The sequence below is a fragment of the Cherax quadricarinatus genome, chromosome 65 (assembly GCF_038502225.1).
Source record: "Cherax quadricarinatus isolate ZL_2023a chromosome 65, ASM3850222v1, whole genome shotgun sequence".
Lineage (NCBI taxonomy): Eukaryota > Metazoa > Arthropoda > Malacostraca > Decapoda > Parastacidae > Cherax > Cherax quadricarinatus.
In genome coordinates this window covers 13,467,019-13,489,757 of record NC_091356.1, presented here as the reverse complement: position 1 = coordinate 13,489,757, position 22,739 = coordinate 13,467,019, and the positions used below count along the sequence as shown (strand labels likewise).

General features: G+C 39.5%; 1 protein-coding gene across 4 annotated transcripts in view; it reads left to right on the top strand.

The window, feature by feature from the left end:
- The window catches only part of LOC128700542 (calcium-transporting ATPase sarcoplasmic/endoplasmic reticulum type), a 155,042-nt gene that overhangs the window by 932 nt on the left and 131,371 nt on the right, over positions 1-22,739 (top strand). The gene's annotated exons all lie outside the window — the stretch shown is intronic.

Below are 22,739 nucleotides of genomic sequence, written 5' to 3'. Positions count from 1 at the left end.
GAACAGGTGTTAGGAAACAAGTGTGGGTATCACAGGTGTTAGGAGACAAGTGTGGGCATTACAGGTGTTAGCTGACAAGTGTGGGCATCACAGGTGTTAGGAGACAAGTGTGGGCATTACAGGTGTTAGCTGACAAGTGTGGGCATCACAGGTGTTAGGAGGCAAGTGTGGGCATTACAGGTGTTAGCTGACAAGTGTGGGCATCACAGGTGTTAGGAGACAAGTGTGGGCATTACAGGTGTTAGCTGACAAGTGTGGGCATCACAGGTGTTAGGAGGCAAGTGTGGGCATTACAGGTGTTAGCTGACAAGTGTGGGCATCACAGGTGTTAGGAGACAAGTGTGGGCATTACAGGTGTTAGGAGACAAGTGTGGGCATCACAGGTGTTAGGAGACAAGTGTGGGCATTACAGGTGTTAGCTGACAAGTGTAGGCATCACAGGTGTTAGGAGACAAATGTGGGCACCACAGGTGTTAGGTGACAAGTGGGAGCATCACAGGTGTTAGGTGACAGGTGTGAGCATCACAGGTGTTAGGAGACAAGTGTGGGCATCACAGGTGTTAGGTGACAAGTGTGGGCATCACAGGTGTTAACTGACAAGTGTGGGCATCACAGAAGTTAGGTGACAAGTGTGGGCATCACAGGTGTTAGGTGACAGGTGTGGGCATCACAGGTGTCAGGAGACAAGTGTGGGCATCACAGGTTAGGTGACAAGTGTGGGCATCACAGGTGTTACGTGACAAGTGTGGGCATCACAGGTGTTACGTGACAAGTGTGGGCATCACAGGAGTTAGGTGACAAATGTGGGCATCACAGGTGTTAGGAGACAAGTATGGGCATCACAGGTGTTAGGAGACAAGTGGGGGCATCACAGGTGTTAGGAGACAAGTGGGGGCATCACAGGTGTTAGCAGACAAGTGGGGCATCACAGGTGTTAGCAGACAAGTGTGGGCATCACAGGTGTTAGGAGACAAGTGTGGACATCACAGGTGTTAGCAAACAAGTGTGGGCATCTCAGATGTTAGCAGATAAGTGTGGGCATCACAGGTGTTAGGAGACAAGTGTGGGGCTTCACAGGTGTTAGGAGACAAGTGTGAACATCACAGGTGTTAACAGACTAGTGTGGGCATCACAGGTGTTAACAGACTAATGTGGGCATCACAGATGTTAGAAGATAAATGTGAACATCACAGGTGTTAGGACACAAATGTGGGTATCACAGATGTTAGGAGACATGTGTGTGAACATAACAGGTGTTTGCTGTCAAGTGTGGACGACATCACAGGTGTTAAGAGATAAGCGTGGGCATCACAGGTGTTAGCAGACAAATATGGACATCACAGGTGTTAGCAGACAAGTGTGGGCATCACAGGTGTTAGCAGAAAATTGTAGGCATCAAAGGTATTAGCAGACAAGTTTGGGCATCACAGGTGTTAGCAGAAAATTGTAGGCATCAAAGGTATTAGCAGACAAGTTTGGGCATCACAGGTGTTAGGTGACAAGAGTGGGCATCACAAGTGTTAGCTGGCAAGTGTTGGCATCACAGGTGTTAGCAGGCAAGTGTTAGCATCACAGGTGCTAGCTGACAAGTGTGGCCACCACAGGCGTTAGCAGACAAAGTGTGGGCATCATAGGTGTTAGGTGACAAGTGCGGGCATCATAGGTGTTAGGTGACAAGCGTGGGCATCACAGGTGCTAGCAGATAAGTGTGGGCGCCACAGGTGTTAGCAGACAAGTGTGAAAATCGCAGGTGTTAGGAGACAAGTGTGGGCATCACAGGTGTTAGCAGATGAGTGTAGGCATCACAGGTGATAGCAGACGAGTGTAGGCATCACAGATGTTAGGGGACAAGTGTGGGCATCACAGGTGTTAGCTGACAAGTGTGGGCATCACTGGTATTAGTTGACAAGTGTGGGCATCACAGGTGTTAGGAGACATTGTGGGTATCACAGGTGTTACCAGACAAATGTGGGCATCACAGGTGTTACCTGACATGTGTGGGCATCACAGGTGTTAGTAGACAGGTGTGGGCATCACAGGTGTTAGCTGACAGGTGTGGGCATCACAGGTGTTAACAGACAAGTGTGGCCATCAAAGGTGTTAGAAGACAACTACGGGCATCACAGGTGTTAGCTGACAAGTGTGGACATCACAGGTGTTAGGAGACAAGTGTGGGCATCACAGGTGTTAGCAGACAAGTGTGGGCATCACAGGTGTTAGCAGACAAGTGTGGGCATCACAGGTGTTAGCAGACAAGTGTGGGCATCACAGGTGTTAGCAGACAAGTGTGGGCATCACAGGTGTTAGCTGACAGGCGTTGGCATCACAGGTGTTAGCAGACAAGTGTGGGCATCAAAGGTGTTAGAAGACAACTACGGGCATCTCAGGTGTTAGCAGACAAGTGTGGGCATCACAGTTGTTAGCATACAATTATGGGCATCACAGTTGTTAGCTGACAAGTGTGGGCATCACAGGTGTTAGCTGACAAGTGTGGGCATCACAGGTGTTAGCAGACAAGTGTGGGCATCACAGGTGTTAGCAGACAAGTGTGGGCATCACAGGTGTTAGCTGACAATTATGGGCATCACAGGTGTTAGCCGACAAGTGTGGGCATCACAAGTGTTAGGTGGCAAGTGTGGGCATCACAGGTGTTAGCTGAATCACAAGTATTAGATGACAAGTGTAGGCATCACAGGTGTTAGCAGACAAGTGTGGGCATCACAGGTGTTAGCAGACAAGTGTGGGCATCACATGTGTTAGCAGACAAGTGTGAGCATCATAGGCGTTAAGTGACAAGTGTGGGCATCACAGGTGTTAGCAGACAAGTGTGGGCATCACAGGTTTTAGGTGACATGTGTGGGCATCACAGGTGTTAGAAGACAAGTGTGGGCATCACAGGTGTTAGATGACAAGTGTGGGCAGCACAGGTGTTAGCAGACAAGTGTGGGCATCACAGGTGTTAGGTGACAAGTATGGGCATCACAGGTGTTAGCAGACAAGTGTAGGCATCACAGGTGTTAGCAGACAAGTGTGGGCATCACAAGTGTTAGCTGACATGTGTAGGCATCACAGGTGTTAGCAGACAAGTGTAGTCATCACAGGTGTTAGCAGACAAGTGTGGGCATCACAAGTGTTAGCACAGAAGTGTAGTCATCAGAGGTGTTAGCAGACAAATGTGGGCATCACAGGTGTTAGGTGACAAGTGTGGGCGTCACAGGTGTTAGGTGACAAGTGTGGGCATCACAGGTGTTAGCAGACAAGTGTGGGCATCACAGGTGTTAGGTGACAAGTGTGGGCATCACAGGTGTTAGCAGACAAGTTTGGGCATCACAGGTGTTAGCAGACAAGTGTGGGCATCACAGGTGTTAGCAGACAAGTGTGGGCATCAAAGGTGTTAGCAGACAAGTGTGAGTATCACAGGTGTTAGCAGACAAGTGTGGGCATCACAGACGTTAGCAGACAAGTGTGGGCATCACAGTTGTTAGGAGACAAGTTTGGGCATCACAGGTGTTAGCAGACAAGTGTGTGCATCACAGGTGTTAGCAGACAAGTGTGGGCATCACAGTTGTTAGCAGACAAGTGTGGGTATCACAGGTGTTAAATGACAAGTGCCGGCATCACAGGTGTTAGAAGACAAGTGTGGGCATCACAGGTGTTAGGTGACAAATGTGGGCATCACAGGTGTTAGCAGACAAGTGTGGGCATCACAGGTGTTAGGAGACAAGAGTGGGTATCACAGGTGTTAGGTGACAAGTGTGGGCATAACAGGTGTTAGCAGACAAGTGTGGCTATCACAGGTGTTAGCAGACAAGTGTGGGCATCACAGGTGTTAGCAGACAAACGTGGGCATCACAGGTGTTAGCAGACAACTGTGGGCATCAGAGGTGTTAGGTGACAAGTGTGAACATCACAGGTGTTAACAGACAAGTGTGGGCATCACAGGTGTTAGGAGACAAGTGTGGAAATCACAGGTGTTAGCAGACAAGTGTGGGCATCACAGGTGTTAGCAGACAAGTGTGGGCATCACAGGTGTTAGCAGACAAGTGTGGGCATCACAAGTGTTAGGAGACATGTGTGAGCATCACAGGTGTTAGCAGACAAGTGTGGGCATCACAGGTGTTAGGAGACAAGTGTGGGTATCACAGGTGTTAACAGACAAGTGTGGGCATCACAGATGTTAGCAGACAAGTGTGAGCATCACAGGTGTTAGCAGACAAGTGTGAGCATCACAGGTGTTAGGAGACAAGTGTGGGCATCACAGGTGTTAGCAGACAAGTGTGAGCATCACAGGTGTTAGGGGACAAGCGTAAGCATCACTGGTGTTAGCAGACAAGTGTGAGCATCACAGGTGTTAGCAGACAAGTGTGAGCATCACAGGTGTTAGCAGACAAGTGTGGGCATCACAGGTGTTAGGAGACAAGTGTGGGCATCACAGGTGTTAGCAGACAAGTGTGGGCATCACAGGTGTTAGCAGACAAGTGTGAGCATCACAGGTGTTAGCAGACAAGTGTGAGCATCACAGGTGTTAGGAGACAAGCGTAAGCATCACTGGTGTTAGCAGACAAGTGTGAGCATCACAGGTGTTAGCAGACAAGTGTGGGCATCACAGGTGTTAGGAGACAAGTGTGGGCATCACAGGTGTTAGCAGACAAGTGTGGGCATCACAGGTGTTAGCAGACAAGTGTGAGCATCACAGGTGTTAGGGGACAAGCGTAAGCATCACTGGTGTTAGCAGACAAGTGTGAGCATCACAGGTGTTAGCAGACAAGTGTGAGCATCACAGGTGTTAGGAGACAAGCGTAAGCATCACTGGTGTTAGCAGACAAGTGTGAGCATCACAGGTGTTAGCAGACAAGTGTGGGCATCACAGGTGTTAGGAGACAAGTGTGGGCATCACAGGTGTTAGCAGACAAGTGTGGGGATCACAGGTGTTAGCAGACAAGTGTGAGCATCACAGGTGTTAGCAGACAAGTGTGAGCATCACAGGTGTTAGGAGACAAGTGTGGGCATCACAGGTGTTAGCAGACAAGTGTGAGCATCACAGATGTTAGGGGACAAGCGTAAGCATCACTGGTGTTAGCAGACAAGTGTGAGCATCACAGGTGTTAGCAGGCAATTGTGAGTATCGCAGGTGTTAGGAGACAAGTGTGGGTATCACAGGTTTTAGCAGACAAGTGTGGGTATCACAGGTGTTAGCAGACAAGTGTGGGTATCACAGGTGTTAGCAGACAAGTGTGGGTATCACAGGTGTTAGCAGACAAGTGTGGGTATCACAGGTGTTAGCAGACAAGTGTGGGTATCACAGGTGTTAGCAGACAAGTGTGGGTATCACAGGTACCTCAGAGAGGTTGAACCCTGGCAGTGTAGCAGCTCTTAGCTCGTACTTGTAATGAAGTAAAAAATACAATAGTTGAGGCCAGGAGCTAATACTCGACCCCAGCACGTCACCGGAGGCACATGTCAACCTGATAACTGCTGCACCATACGGGCTCCTGGCAAACCTGAGAATAGCGTTCCGATACCTAAGAAAGGAATCGTTCAAGACAGTGTACACTGTGTACGTCAGGCCCATACTGGAGTATGCAGCACCTGTTTGGAACCCACACCTGGTCAAGCACGTCAAGAAGTTAGAGAAAGTACAAAGGTTTGCAACAAGGCTAGTTCCAAAGCTCAGGGGAATGTCGTACGAGGAAAGGCTCAGGGAAATCGGACTGACGACACTGGAGGACAGGAGGGTCAGGGGGGACATGATAACGACGTACAAAATACTGTGTGGAATAGATAAGGTGGACAGAGACAGGATGTTCCAGAGAGGGGACCCAGAAACAAGAGGTCACAATTGGAAGCTGAAAACTCAGACGAGTCACAGGGACGTTAGGAAGTATTTCTTCACCCACAGAGTCGTCAGGAAGTGGACACACACACACACACACACACACACACACACACACACACACACACACACACACACACACACACACACACACACACACACACACACACGGCACCAGTTTGGAACCCACACCTAGCCAAGCACGTAAAGAAACTAGAGAAAGTGCAAAGGTTTGCAACAAGACTAGTCCCAGAGCTAAGAGGTATGTCCTACGAGGAGAGGTTAAGGGAAATCAACCTGACGACACTGGAGGACAGGAGAGATAGGGGGGACATGATAACGACATACAAAATACTGAGGGGAATTGACAAGGTGGACAAAGACAGGATGTTCCAGAGATTGGACACAGTAACAAGGGGACACAGTTGGAAGCTAAAGACACAGATGAATCACAGGGATGTTAGGAAGTATTTCTTCAGCCACAGAGTAGTCAGTAAGTGGAATAGTTTGGGAAGCGATGTAGTGGAGGCAGGATCCATACATAGCTTTAAGCAGAGGTATGATAAAGCTCACGGCTCGGGGAGAGTGACCTAGTAGCGATCAGTGAAGAGGCGGGGCCAGGAGCTCGGACTCGACCCCCGCAACCTCAACTAGGTGAGTACAACTAGGTGAGTACACACACACACACACACACACACACACACACACACACATACACATACACAGGGCAGTAACAAACTACAAAATGGCTTACTAAGAAACAAAGACAGAATAGAGGAAGCCAAAAAGAACAGAAAAGAAAAGAGAGAACTAAACACTTGTTAAAACATTGAATTAAACACACGTTAAAACAGAGAATTAGACACATGTTAAAACAAGGAATTAAACACACGCTAAAACAGAGAATTAGACACATGTTAAAACAAGGAATTAAACACACGCTAAAACAGAGAATTAGACACATGTTAAAACAAGGAATTAAACACACGCTAAAACAGAGAATTAGACACATGTTAAAACAAGGAATTAAACACACGCTAAAACAGAGAATTAGACACGTTAAAGCAAGGAATTAAACACACACTAAAACAGAGAATTAGACACTTTAAAACAAGGAATTAAACACACATTAAAACAGAGAATTAGACACATGTTAAAACAAGGAATTAAACACACGCTAAAACAGAGAATTAGACACGTTAAAGCAAGGAATTAAACACACACTAAAACAGAGAATTAGACACTTTAAAACAAGGAATTAAACACACATTAAAACAGAGAATTAGACACATGTTAAAACATGGAATTAAACACACGTTAAAACAGACTTAAACACACGTTAAAACAGACAATTAGAAACATGTTAAAACATGGAATTAAACACACGTTAAAACAGACTTAAGCACACGTTAAAACAGAGAATTAGACACATGTTAAAACATGGAATTAAACACACGTTAAAACAGAAAATTAGACACATGTTAAAACATGCAATTAAACACACGTTAAAACAGAGAATTAGACACATGGAATAAAACATACGTTAAAACAGAGAATTAGACACATGTTAAAACATGGAATTAAACACATGTTATAACAGAGAATTAGACACATGTTAAAACATGGAAATTAAACACTCGTTAAAACAGAGAATTAGACACATGTTAAAACAGGAAATTAAACACTCGTTAAAACAGAGAATTAGACATGTTAAAACATGGAAATTAAACACATGTTAAAACAGAAAATTAGACACATGTTAAAACAGAGAATTAGACACATGTTAAAACAGAGAATTAAACACAAGTTAAAACAGAGAATTAGACACATGTTATAATAGAGAATTAAACACACGTTAAAACAGAGAATTAAACACACGATGTTATAATATTGATACACTAACATAGATGAATTAATTACAAGAAGAAAAAACGTAACAGGGAATAAAAGTCACAATAACGAGACTGGAACAATATTGTAATAAGTCACAATAGCGAGACTGGAACAATATTGTAATAAGTCACAATAACGAGACTGGAACAATATTGTAATAAGTCACAATAACGAGACTGGAACAATATTGTAATAAGTCACAATAGCGAGACTGGAACAATATTGTAATAAGTCACAATAACGAGACTGGAACAATATTGTAATAAAAGTCACAATAACGAGACTGGAACAATATTGTAATAAAAGTCACAATAACGAGACTGGAACAATATTGTAATAAAAGTCACAATAACGAGACTGGAACAATATTGTAATAAAAGTCACAATAACGAGACTGGAACAATATTGTAATAAAAGTCACAATATCGAGACTGGAACAATATTGTAATAAAAGTCACAATAACGAGACTGGAACAATATTGTAATAAAAGTCACAATAACGAGACTGGAACAATATTGTAATAAAAGTCACAATAACGAGACTGGAACAATATTGTAATAAAAGTCACAATAACGAGACTGGAACAATATTGTAATAAAAGTCACAATAACGAGACTGGAACAATATTGTAATAAGTCACAATAGCGAGACTGGAACAATATTGTAATAAGTCACAATAACGAGACTGGAACAATATTGTAATAAAAGTCACAATAACGAGACTGGAACAATATTGTAATAAAAGTCACAATAACGAGACTGGAACAATATTGTAATAAGTCACAATAACGAGACTGGAACAATATTGTAATAAAAGTCACAATAACGAGACTGGAACAATATTGTAATAAAAGTCACAATATCGAGACTGGAACAATATTGTAATAAGTCACAATAACGAGACTGGAACAATATTGTAATAAGTCACAATATCGAGACTGGAACAATATTCTAAGTTTTTTAATATTTTTTAATTGAAAATAAACCATAAAACAACAAGTTTTCCAGGAGGTTTTTTGAATAAATGGTTTACTAAACCTCGTTTGGTTTATGAAAGTTTTGTACAAAATTTGGATATTTTTACTCTGGAAAAGTTTCGGCGGCCGTGACTTCTTCAGTCCCGTACAGAGAAAAGTGGAAGATGAAGATTTGTTTGAGGTAATCAGTCCCTCAACCTGGAGTCGATTTTAGTGGACTGAAGACATCGACTCCAGGTTGAGGGACTGATTACCTCAAACTCTTCCTCCTCAACTTCCATTTTTCGCTGCATTGGACTGAAGAAATCGCTGAATATATTTACCCAAATGTTGTAAATGTGTCTTAATTATAACAGGAGGTTTTACTGGACGGACACAAGTTAGTGTGAAGACACAGCTGATAAGAAGACGTTAGGTTAGGTTAGGTTAGGTAAGATTCCTCAGGAAGCAGAACAATTGTTTCCTGACTCGCTACTGGAACATCTGGTCATCTGAGCGAGGCCTTTCCCTGGCTTACCGCTCCACCCCTTGAAGAACTGATGTTACTATAGTCTACTGAAGGTACAAAGTCAATTTTTGGAGGAGCAAAATGGACAATATAACCTAAGGAGATTTAAACCCAAAGCGCGCGCGCACACACACACACACACACACACACACACACACACACACACACACACACACACACACACACACACACACACACACACACATACTCACACACAAGTACATATTTAATACATACAAGTCATGGTTTAGCAATACGTGGGGGAGATGAGACTTGACATGAGAGATATGAGACTGACATGAGAGACATAGACTGATGTGAGAGACATAAGACTGACATAAGAGACATAAGACTGACATGAGAGTCATAGACTGATATGAGAGACATAAGACTGACATGAGAGTCATAGACTGATATGAGAGACATAAGACTGACATGAGAATCATAGACTGACATAAGAGACATAAGACTGACATGAGAGACATAAGACTGACATAAGAGACATAAGACTGACATAAGAGACATAAGACAGACATGAGAGACATAAGACTGACATGAGAGAGATAAGACTGATATGAGAGACATAAGACTGATATGAGAGACATAAGACTGACATGAGAGACATAAGACTGACATGAGAGAGATAAGACTGATATGAGACACATAAGACTGACATGAGAGACATAAGACTGACATGAGAGACATAAGACTGACATGAGAGACATAAGACTGACATGAGAGACATAAGACTGACATGAGAGACATAAGACTGACATGAGAGACATAAGACTGACATGAGAGACATAAGACTGACATGAGAGACATAAGACTGACATGAGAGACATAAGACTGACATGAGAGACATAAGACTGACATGAGAGACATAAGACTGACATGAGAGAGATAAGACTGACATGAGAGACATAAGACTGACATGAGAGAGATAAGAATGACATGAGAGACATAAGACTGACATGAGAGAGATAAGACTGACATGAGAGACATAAGACTGACATGAGAGACATAAGACTGACATAAGAGACATAAGACTGACATGAGAGACATAAGACTGACATGAGAGAGATAAGACTGACATGAGAGATATAAGACTGACATGAGAGACATAAGACTGACATGAGAGACATAAGACTGACATGAGAGACATAAGACTGACATGAGAGACATAAGACTGACATGAGAGACATAAGACTGACATGAGAGAGATAAGACTGACATGAGAGACATAAGACTGACATGAGAGACATAAGACTGACATGAGAGACATAAGACTGACATGAGAGACATAAGACTGACATGAGAGACATAAGACTGACATGAGAGACATAAGACTGACATGAGAGACATAAGACTGACATGAGAGACATAAGACTGACATGAGAGACATAAGACTGACATGAGAGACATAAGACTGATATGAGAGACATAAGACTGACATGAGAGAGATAAGACTGACATGAGAGACATAAGACTGACATGAGAGAGATAAGAATGACATGAGAGACATAAGACTGACATGAGAGAGATAAGACTGACATGAGAGACATAAGACTGACATGAGAGACATAAGACTGACATAAGAGACATAAGACTGACATGAGAGACATAAGACTGACATGAGAGAGATAAGACTGACATGAGAGAGATAAGACTGACATGAGAGACATGAGACTGACATAAGAGACATAAGACTGACATAAGAGGCATAAGACTGACATGAGAGACATGAGACTGACATGATCAACATTATATTACATAAGATACTCACATAATTACATTACTGTAATTATATCTTTTAAGCAGAAGGTAACAAACAAGTCGAGTCATGAAGACGCAACTATAAACAAACGGTCAATAAATTCCCTAAATGTAATTACCTATTGTTAACACATGAACGTATATGTGTAAGTTGTAGACCTATGGAAGTAAACGCACCATTGTTATTATTAGACCTGGTATATACTAGAACAATACTAGACCTAGTATTTACACCTGGTGTTTACTACAAGAATATTAGAGATCTAGTACTTACTAGGAGACAGGAAGAATATATTAACTAATCTCAGTATATCTGGATAGAATGATTATTTTTCACTGGTCATAATGTATGATGGTCAATATTACTCAGAGGGGATCAACATGTACACAGTAACACTGGTCATAACGTATGATGGTCAATATTACTCAGGGGATCAACATGTACACAGTAACACTGGTCATAATGTATGATGGTCAATATTACTCAGGGGATCAACATGTACACAGTAACACTGGTCATAATGTATGATGGTCAATATTACTCAGGGGATCAACATGTACACAGTAACACTTGTCATAACGTATGGTGGTCAATATTACTCAGGGGATCAACATGTACACAGTAACACTTGTCATAACGTATGGTGGTCAATATTACTCAGGGGATCAACATGTACACAGTAACACTTGTCATAACGTATGGTGGTCAATATTACTCAGGGGATCAACATGTACACAGTAACACTGGTCATAACGTATGATGGTCAATATTACTCAGGGGATCAACATGTACACAGTAACACTGGTCATAATGTATGATGGTCAATATTACTCAGAGGGTCCAACATGTACACAGTAACACTGGTCATAACGTATGGTGGTCAATATTACTCAGGGGATCAACATGTACACAGTAACACTGGTCATAACGTATGGTGGTCAATATTACTCAGAGGGTCCAACATGTACACAGTAACACTGGTCATAACGTATGATGGTCAATATTACTCAGAGGGTCCAACATGTACACAGTAACACTGGTCATAACGTATGATGGTCAATATTACTCAGGGGATCAACATGTACACAGTAACACTGGTCATAACGTATGATGGTCAATATTACTCAGAGGGTCCAACATGTACACAGTAACACTGGTCATAACGTATGATGGTCAATATTACTCAGGGGGGATCAACATGTACACATTAACACTGGTCAACATTACTCAGGGGATCAACATGCACACAGTAACACTGGTCATAACGTATGGTGGTCAATATTACTCAGGGGATCAACATGTACACAGTAACACTGGTCATAACGTATGATGGTCAATATTACTCAGGGGGGATCAACATGTACACAGTAACACTGGTCATAACGTATGATGGTCAATATTATTCAGGGAGGATCAACATGTACACAGTAACACTGGTCATAACGTATGGTGGTCAATATTACTCAGGGGGGATCAACATGTACACAGTAACACTGGTCATAACGTATGGTGGTCAATATTACTCAGGGGATCAACATGTACACAGTAACACTGGTCAACATTACTCAGGGGATCAACATGTACACAGTAACACTGGTCAACATTACTCAGGGGATCAACATGTACACAGTAACACTGGTCATAACGTATGGTGGTCAATATTACTCAGGGGATCAACATGTACACAGTAACACTGGTCATAACGTATGGTGGTCAATATTACTCAGGGGATCAACATGTACACAGTAACACTGGTCATAACGTATGGTGGTCAATATTACTCAGGGGATCAACAGGTACACAGTAACACTGGTCATAACGTATGGTGGTCAATATTACTCAGGGGATCAACATGTACACAGTAACACTGGTCATAACGTATGGTGGTCAATATTACTCAGGGGATCAACATGTACACAGTAACACTGGTCATAACGTATGGTGGTCAATATTACTCAGGGGATCAACATGTACCCAGTAACACTAGTCATAACGTATGGTGGTCAATATTACTCAGGGGATCAACATGTACACAGTAACACTTGTCATAACGTATGGTGGTCAATATTACTCAGGGGATCAACATGTACACAGTAACACTAGTCATAATGTATGATGGTCAATATTACTCAGGGGATCAACATGTACCCAGTAACACTAGTCATAACGTATGGTGGTCAATATTACTCAGAGGGTCCAACATGTACACAGTAACACTAGTCATAACGTATGGTGGTCAATATTACTCAGGGGATCAACATGTACACAGTAACACTTGTCATAACGTATGGTGGTCAATATTACTCAGGGGATCAACATGTACACAGTAACACTTGTCATAACGTATGGTGGTCAATATTACTCAGGGGATCAACATGTACACAGTAACACTGGTCATAACGTATGGTGGTCAATATTACTCAGGGGATCAACATGTACACAGTAACACTGGTCATAACGTATGGTGGTCAATATTACTCAGGGGATCAACATGTACACAGTAACACTTGTCATAACGTATGGTGGTCAATATTACTCAGGGGATCAACATGTACACAGTAACACTTGTCATAACGTATGGTGGTCAATATTACTCAGGGGATCAACATGTACACAGTAACACTGGTCATAATGTATGGTGGTCAATATTACTCAGGGGATCAACATGTACACAGTAACACTTGTCATAACGTATGGTGGTCAATATTACTCAGGGGATCAACATGTACACAGTAACACTTGTCATAACGTATGGTGGTCAATATTACTCAGGGGATCAACATGTACACAGTAACACTTGTCATAACGTATGGTGGTCAATATTACTCAGGGGATCAACATGTACACAGTAACACTTGTCATAACGTATGGTGGTCAATATTACTCAGGGGATCAACATGTACACAGTAACACTGGTCATAATGTATGGTGGTCAATATTACTCAGGGGATCAACATGTACACAGTAACACTGGTCATAACGTATGGTGGTCAATATTACTCAGGGGATCAACATGTACACAGTAACACTGGTCATAATGTATGGTGGTCAATATTACTCAGGGGATCAACATGTACACAGTAACACTTGTCATAACGTATGGTGGTCAATATTACTCAGGGGATCAACATGTACACAGTAACACTGGTCATAACGTATGGTGGTCAATATTACTCAGAGGGTCCAACATGTACACAGTAACACTAGTCATAACGTATGGTGGTCAATATTACTCAGGGGATCAACATGTACACAGTAACACTTGTCATAACGTATGGTGGTCAATATTACTCAGGGGATCAACATGTACACAGTAACACTTGTCATAACGTATGGTGGTCAATATTACTCAGGGGATCAACATGTACACAGTAACACTGGTCATAATGTATGGTGGTCAATATTACTCAGAGGGGATCAACATGTACACAGTAACACTTGTCATAATGTATGGTGGTCAATATTACTCAGGGGATCAACATGTACACAGTAACACTGGTCATAACGTATGGTGGTCAATATTACTCAGGGGATCAACATGTACACAGTAACACTGGTCATAACGTATGGTGGTCAATATTACTCAGGGGATCAACATGTACACAGTAACACTGGTCATAACGTATGGTGGTCAATATTACTCAGGGGATCAACAGGTACACAGTAACACTGGACAAAATTACCACGATTATAAAACGGAAAAACACAATACATTAAGAGAGTATTTTAAGGGAACTAAATACGACATAACATCACAAGCAACAGATATGAACAATCTACATAGAGTGTTCTGCAACATATATAATAATGGAATCCAATGTTACATTCCAAAACAAAGTAATTGAGGTAAAAATAAAAGAAAATGGCTTAATGTGAGAAGCTCCAGAGCTTTGATCAAAAAAATTACTTTGAAGTTATATAGGAAGGTGAGAAGTGAGGAAATTATGCAAATTAACAAGGCAAGAATGGAAGAAGGAAGAGATTTTGAAAGAGAAAGTATTGCATGGTAGCAAGACTGAATCAGATTATTTATTCATGTTTGTTAAGAGTAAACTGTGTGTTAGACAATATGAAAAATGAAGAATAACGATTAACTGAAGTTGGGGAAATGTGTGAGGTATTAAATGTGTGAGGTATTAAATGTGTGAGGTATTAAATGTGTGAGGTATTAAATGTGTGAGGTATTAAATGTGTGAGGTATTAAATGTGTGAGGTATTAAATGTGTGAGGTATTAAATGTGTGAGGTATTAAATGTGTGAGGTATTAAATGTGTGAGGTATTAAATGTGTGAGGTATTAAATGTGTGAGGTATTAAATGTGTGAGGTATTAAATGTGTGAGGTATTAAATGTGTGGGGTATTAAATGTGTGAGGTAGTAAATGTGTGAGGTAGTAAATGTGTGAGGTATTAAATGTGTGAGGTATTAAATGTGTGAGGTATTAAATGTGTGAGGTATTAAATGTGTGAGGTATTAAATGTGTGAGGTATTAAATGTGTGAGGTATTAAATGTGTGAGGTATTAAATGTGTGAGGTATTAAATGTGTGAGGTATTAAATGTGTGAGGTATTAAATGTGTGGGGTATTAAATGTGTGAGGTATTAAATGTGTGAGGTATTAAATGTGTGAGGTATTAAATGTGTGAGGTATTAAATGTGTGAGGTATTAAATGTGTGAGGTATTAAATGTGTGAGGTATTAAATGTGTGAGGTATTAAATGTGTGAGGTATTAAATGTGTGAGGTATTAAATGTGTGAGGTATTAAATGTGTGAGGTATTAAATGTGTGATGTGTGGGGTATTAAATGTGTGAGGTATTAAATGTGTGAGGTATTAAATGTGTGAGGTATTAAATGTGTGAGGTATTAAATGTGTGAGGTATTAAATGTGTGAGGTATTAAATGTGTGAGGTATTAAATGTGTGAGGTATTAAATGTGTGAGGTATTAAATGTGTGAGGTATTAAATGTGTGAGGTATTAAATGTGTGAGGTATTAAATGTGTGAGGTATTAAATGTGTGAGGTATTAAATGTGTGAGGTATTAAATGTGTGAGGTATTAAATGTGTGAGGTATTAAATGTGTGAGGTATTAAATGTGTGAGGTATTAAATGTGTGAGGTATTAAATGTGTGAGGTATTAAATGTGTGAGGTATTAAATGTGTGAGGTATTAAATGTGTGGGGTATTAAATGTGTGGGGTATTAAATGTGTGAGGTATTAAATGTGTGAGGTATTAAATGTGTGAGGTATTAAATGTGTGGGGTATTAAATGTGTGAGGTATTAAATGTGTGGGGTATTAAATGTGTGAGGTATTAAATGTGTGAGGTATTAAATGTGTGAGGTATTAAATGTGTGGGGTATTAAATGTGTGGGGTATTAAATGTGTGGGGTATTAAATGTGTGAGGTATTAAATGTGTGGGGTATTAAATGTGTGAGGTATTAAATGTGTGGGGTATTAAATGTGTGAGGTATTAAATGTGTGGGGTATTAAATGTGTGGGGTATTAAATGTGTGGGGTATTAAATGTGTGAGGTATTAAATGTGTGAGGTATTAAATGTGTGGGGTATTAAATGTGTGGGGTATTAAATGTGTGGGGTATTAAATGTGTGGGGTATTAAATGTGTGGGGTATTAAATGTGTGAGGTATTAAATGTGTGAGGTATTAAATGTGTGGGGTATTAAATGTGTGGGGTATTAAATGTGTGAGGTATTAAATGTGTGGGGTATTAAATGTGTGGGGTATTAAATGTGTGAGGTATTAAATGTGTGGGGTATTAAATGTGTGGGGTATTAAATGTGTGGGGTATTAAATGTGTGGGGTATTAAATGTGTGGGGTATTAAATGTGTGGGGTATTAAATGTGTGGGGTATTAAATGTGTGGGGTATTAAATGTGTGAGGTATTAAATGTGTGGGGTATTAAATGTGTGAGGTATTAAATGTGTGAGGTATTAAATGTGTGGGGTATTAAATGTGTGGGGTATTAAATGTGTGGGGTATTAAATGTGTGGGGTATTAAATGTGTGATGTGTATGGTATTAAATGTGTGAGGTATTAAATGTGTGGGGTATTAAATGTGTGAGGTATTAAATGTGTGAGGTATTAAATGTGTGGGATATTAAATGTGTGAGGTATTAAATGTGTGAGGTATTAAATGTGTGAGGTATTAAATGTGTGGGGTATTAAATGTGTGAGGTATTAAATGTGTGGGGTATTAAATGTGTGGGGTATTAAATGTGTGGGGTAAATGTGTGAGGTATTAAATGTGTGGGGTATTAAATGTGTGAGGTATTAAATGTGTGAGGTATTAAATGTGTGAGGTATTAAATGTGTGGGGTATTAAATGTGTGAGGTATTAAATGTGTGGGGTATTAAATGTGTGAGGTATTAAATGTGTGAGGTATTAAATGTGTGGGGTATTAAATGTGTGAGGTATTAAATGTGTGGGGTATTAAATGTGTGGGGTATTAAATGTGTGAGGTATTAAATGTGTGGGGTATTAAATGTGTGGGGTATTAAATGTGTGGGGTATTAAATGTGTGAGGTATTAAATGTGTGAGGAATTAAATGTGTGGGGTATTAAATGTGTGGGGTATTAAATGTGTGAGGTATTAAATGTGTGGGGTATTAAATGTGTGGGGAATTAAATGTGTGGGGTATTAAATGTGTGAGGTATTAAATGTGTGGGGTATTAAATGTGTGGGGAATTAAATGTGTGGGGTATTAAATGTGTGAGGTATTAAATGTGTGGGGTATTAAATGTTTGGGGAATTAAATGTGTGGGGTATTAAATGTGTGAGGTATTAAATGTGTGGGGTATTAAATGTGTGAGGTATTAAATGTGTGGGGTATTAAATGTGTGGGGAATTAAATGTGTGGGGTATTAAATGTGTGGGGTATTAAATGTGTGGGGTATTAAATGTGTGAGGTATTAAATGTGTGGGGTATTAAATGTGTGGGGAATTAAATGTGTGGGGTATTCAATGTGTGTATTAAAGGTATTAAATGTATTAAATGTGGGGTATTAAATGTGTGTGTGTGGGGTATTAAATGTGTGAGGTATTAAATGTGTGGGGTATTAAATGTGTGAGGTATTAAATGTGTGGGGTATTAAATGTGTGAGGTATTAAATGTGTGGGGTATTAAATGTGTGAGGTATTAAATGTGTGGGGTATTAAATGTGTGAGGTATTAAATGTGTGGGGTATTAAATGTGTGAGGTATTAAATGTGTGGGGTATTAAATGTGTGGGGTATTAAATGTGTGGGTATTAAATGTGTGAGGTATTAAATGTGTGGGGTATTAAATGTGTGAGGTATTAAATGTGTGGGGTATTAAATGTGTGAGGTATTAAATGTGTGGGGTATTAAATGTGTGGGGTATTAAATGTGTGAGGTATTAAATGTGTGGGGTATTAAATGTGTGGGGTATTAAATGTGTGAGGTATTAAATGTGTGGGGTATTAAATGTGTGGGGTATTAAATGTGTGAGGTATTAAATGTGTGGGGTATTAAATGTGTGGGGTATTAAATGTGTGGGGTATTAAATGTGTGAGGTATTAAATGTGTGAGGTATTAAATGTGTGGGGTATTAAATGTGTGAGGTATTAAATGTGTGGGGTATTAAATGTGTGAGGTATTAAATGTGTGGGGTATTAAATGTGTGAGGTATTAAATGTGTGGGGTATTAAATGTGTGAGGTATTAAATGTGTGGGGTATTAAATGTGTGAGGTATTAAATGTGTGGGGTATTAAATGTGTGGGGTATTAAATGTGTGGGGTATTAAATGTGTGGGGTATTAAATGTGTGAGGTATTAAATGTGTGGGGTATTAAATGTGTGGGGTATTAAATGTGTGGGGTATTAAATGTGTGAGGTATTAAATGTGTGAGGTATTAAATGTGTGAGGTATTAAATGTGTGGGGTATTAAATGTGTGAGGTATTAAATGTGTGAGGTATTAAATGTGTGAGGTATTAAATGTGTGAGGTATTAAATGTGTGGGGTATTAAATGTGTGAGGTATTAAATGTGTGAGGTATTATATGTGTGGGGTATTAAATGAGTGAGGTATTAAATGTGTGAGGTATTAAATGTGTGAGGTATTATATGTGTGGGGTATTAAATGAGTGAGGTATTAAATGTGTGAGGTATTAAATGTGTGGGGTATTAAATGTGTGAGGTATTAAATGTGTGGGGTATTAAATGTGTGGGGTATTAAATATGTGAGGTATTATATGTGTGGGGTATTAAATGAGTGAGGTATTAAATGTGTGGGGTATTAAATGTGTGGGGTATTAAATGTGTGAGGTATTAAATGTGTGAGGTATTAAATGTGTGAGGTATTAAATGTGTGGGGTATTAAATGTGTGGGGTATTAAATGTGTGAGGTATTAAATGTGTGGGGTATTAAATGCGCGGGGTATTAAATGTGTGAGGTATTAAATGTGTGAGGTATTAAATGTGTGGGGTATTAAATGTGTGGGGTATTAAATGTGTGAGGTATTAAATGTGTGAGGTATTAAATGTGTGGGGTATTAAATGTGTGAGGTATTAAATGTGTGGGGTATTAAATGCGTGGGGTATTAAATGTGTGAGGTATTAAATGTGTGAGGTATTAAATGTGTGGGGTATTAAATGTGTGGGGTATTAAATGTGTGAGGTATTAAATGTGTGAGGTATTAAATGTGTGGGGTATTAAATGTGTGGGGTATTAAATGTGTGAGGTATTAAATGTGTGAGGTATTAATGTGTGAGGTATTAAATGTGTGAGGTATTAAATGTGTGAGGCATTAAATGTGTGGGGTATTAAATGTGTGAGGCATTAAATGTGTGAGGTATTAAATGTGTGGGGTATTAAATGTGTGGGGTATTAAATGTGTGAGGTATTATATGTGTGGGGTATTAAATGAGTGAGGTATTAAATGTGTGGGGTATTAAATGTGTGGGGTATTAAATGTGTGAGGTATTAAATGTGTGAGGTATTAAATGTGTGAGGTATTAAATGTGTGGGGTATTAAATGTGTGGGGTATTAAATGTGTGAGGTATTAAATGTGTGGGGTATTAAATGTGCGGGGTATTAAATGTGTGAGGTATTAAATGTGTGAGGTATTAAATGTGTGGGGTATTAAATGTGTGGGGTATTAAATGTGTGAGGTATTAAATGTGTGAGGTATTAAATGTGTGAGGTATTAAATGTGTGGGGTATTAAATGTGTGAGGTATTAAATGTGTGGGGTATTAAATGCGTGGGGTATTAAATGTGTGAGGTATTAAATGTGTGAGGTATTAAATGTGTGGGGTATTAAATGTGTGGGGTATTAAATGTGTGAGGTATTAAATGTGTGAGGTATTAATGTGTGAGGTATTAAATGTGTGAGGTATTAAATGTGTGAGGTATTAAATGTGTGAGGTATTAAATGTGTGAGGTATTAAATGTGTGAGGTATTAAATGTGTGAGGCATTAAATGTGTGAGGTATTAAATGTGTGGGGTATTAAATGTGTGGGGTATTAAATATGTGAGGTATTATATGTGTGGGGTATTAAATGAGTGAGGTATTAAATGTGTGGGGTATTAAATGTGTGGGGTATTAAATGTGTGAGGTATTAAATGTGTGAGGTATTAAATGTGTGAGGTATTAAATGTGTGGGGTATTAAATGTGTGGGGTATTAAATGTGTGAGGTATTAAATGTGTGGGGTATTAAATGCGCGGGGTATTAAATGTGTGAGGTATTAAATGTGTGAGGTATTAAATGTGTGAGGTATTAAATGTGTGGGGTATTAAATGTGTGAGGTATTAAATGTGTGGGGTATTAAATGCGTGGGGTATTAAATGTGTGAGGTATTAAATGTGTGAGGTATTAAATGTGTGGGGTATTAAATGTGTGGGGTATTAAATGTGTGAGGTATTAAATGTGTGAGGTATTAATGTGTGAGGTATTAAATGTGTGAGGTATTAAATGTGTGAGGTATTAAATGTGTGAGGTATTAAATGTGTGAGGTATTAAATGTGTGAGGTATTAAATGTGTGAGGCATTAAATGTGTGAGGTATTAAATGTGTGGGGTATTAAATGTGTGGGGTATTAAATATGTGAGGTATTATATGTGTGGGGTATTAAATGAGTGAGGTATTAAATGTGTGGGGTATTAAATGTGTGGGGTATTAAATGTGTGAGGTATTAAATGTGTGAGGTATTAAATGTGTGAGGTATTAAATGTGTGGGGTATTAAATGTGTGGGGTATTAAATGTGTGAGGTATTAAATGTGTGGGGTATTAAATGCGCGGGGTATTAAATGTGTGAGGTATTAAATGTGTGAGGTATTAAATGTGTGGGGTATTAAATGTGTGGGGTATTAAATGTGTGAGGTATTAAATGTGTGAGGTATTAAATGTGTGAGGTATTAAATGTGTGGGGTATTAAATGTGTGAGGTATTAAATGTGTGGGGTATTAAATGCGTGGGGTATTAAATGTGTGAGGTATTAAATGTGTGAGGTATTAAATGTGTGGGGTATTAAATGTGTGGGGTATTAAATGTGTGAGGTATTAAATGTGTGAGGTATTTAATATGTGAGGTATTAAATGTGTGAGGTATTAAATGTGTGAGGTATTTAATATGTGAGGTATTAAATGTGTGAGGTATTTAATATGTGAGGTATTAAATGTGTGAGGTATTAAATGTGTGAGGTATTAAATGTGTGAGGCATTAAATGTGTGAGGTATTAAATGTGTGGGGTATTAAATGTGTGGGGTATTAAATGTGTGAGGTATTAAATGTGTGGGGTATTAAATGTGTGAGGTATTAAATGTGTGGGGTATTAAATGTGTGAGGTATTAAATGTGTGGGGTATTAAATGTGTGAGGTATTAAATGTGTGAGGTATTAAATGTGTGGGGTATTAAATGTGTGAGGTATTAAATGTGTGAGGTATTAAATGTGTGGGGTATTAAATGTGTGAGGTATTAAATGTGTGAGGTATTAAATGTGTGAGGTATTAAATGTGTGAGGTATTAAATTTGTGAGATATTAAAGAGAAAGTGTCAGAATATATTGTCCAGTGTAAAATGTCAAGATAATGCAATAAATAAAGACGAAGTAAAGAAATTACTTCTGGAAACTGAAAATAAAAACAGAAGTTAGGATAGAAATCACAAGTTTTCAAAAATGTTCAGAAAAATAACACATTTAGTAAGAATTTATTTTTAAATTTCACTAGAGGGAAGAAGGCGGACTTTGTAGTAATATTTTAAGAAGAGAACAAGAAGAGGCCATTTAAACTAAAGGTCGAGTCCACTGACAAATTTTCTTGTAAACACAACTGGAAAAACCATTTAAGTAAAGTGGAAAGAAATACTTAGAGATGAGAGATGACTGACTAGTGAATAATTTGGTTAAGAGTCTGCAAATACCTGTATCAAGTAAATTAATCTCGTACATAACTGATCAGGAAAAGATATGTGAACTGGTTGAGATTAATTGATAAACGCGGAATAGAGGGGATACAAGGAAAATTATGATAATGGAGGAGACACCTCCTGTTTAGGACGAACATACGAACTCTTAGAAAAGGAATAAAATGTCCTGGTGGGAAGGTTCCACCAGTGGGGTGCCATGATGTTCTAGTGGGAAGGTTCCAGCAGTGGGGTGCCATGATGTTCTAGTGGGAAGGTTCCAGCAGTGGGGTGCCATGATGTTCTAGTGGGAAGGTTCCACCAGTGGGGTGCCATGATGTTCTAGTGGGAAGGTTCCA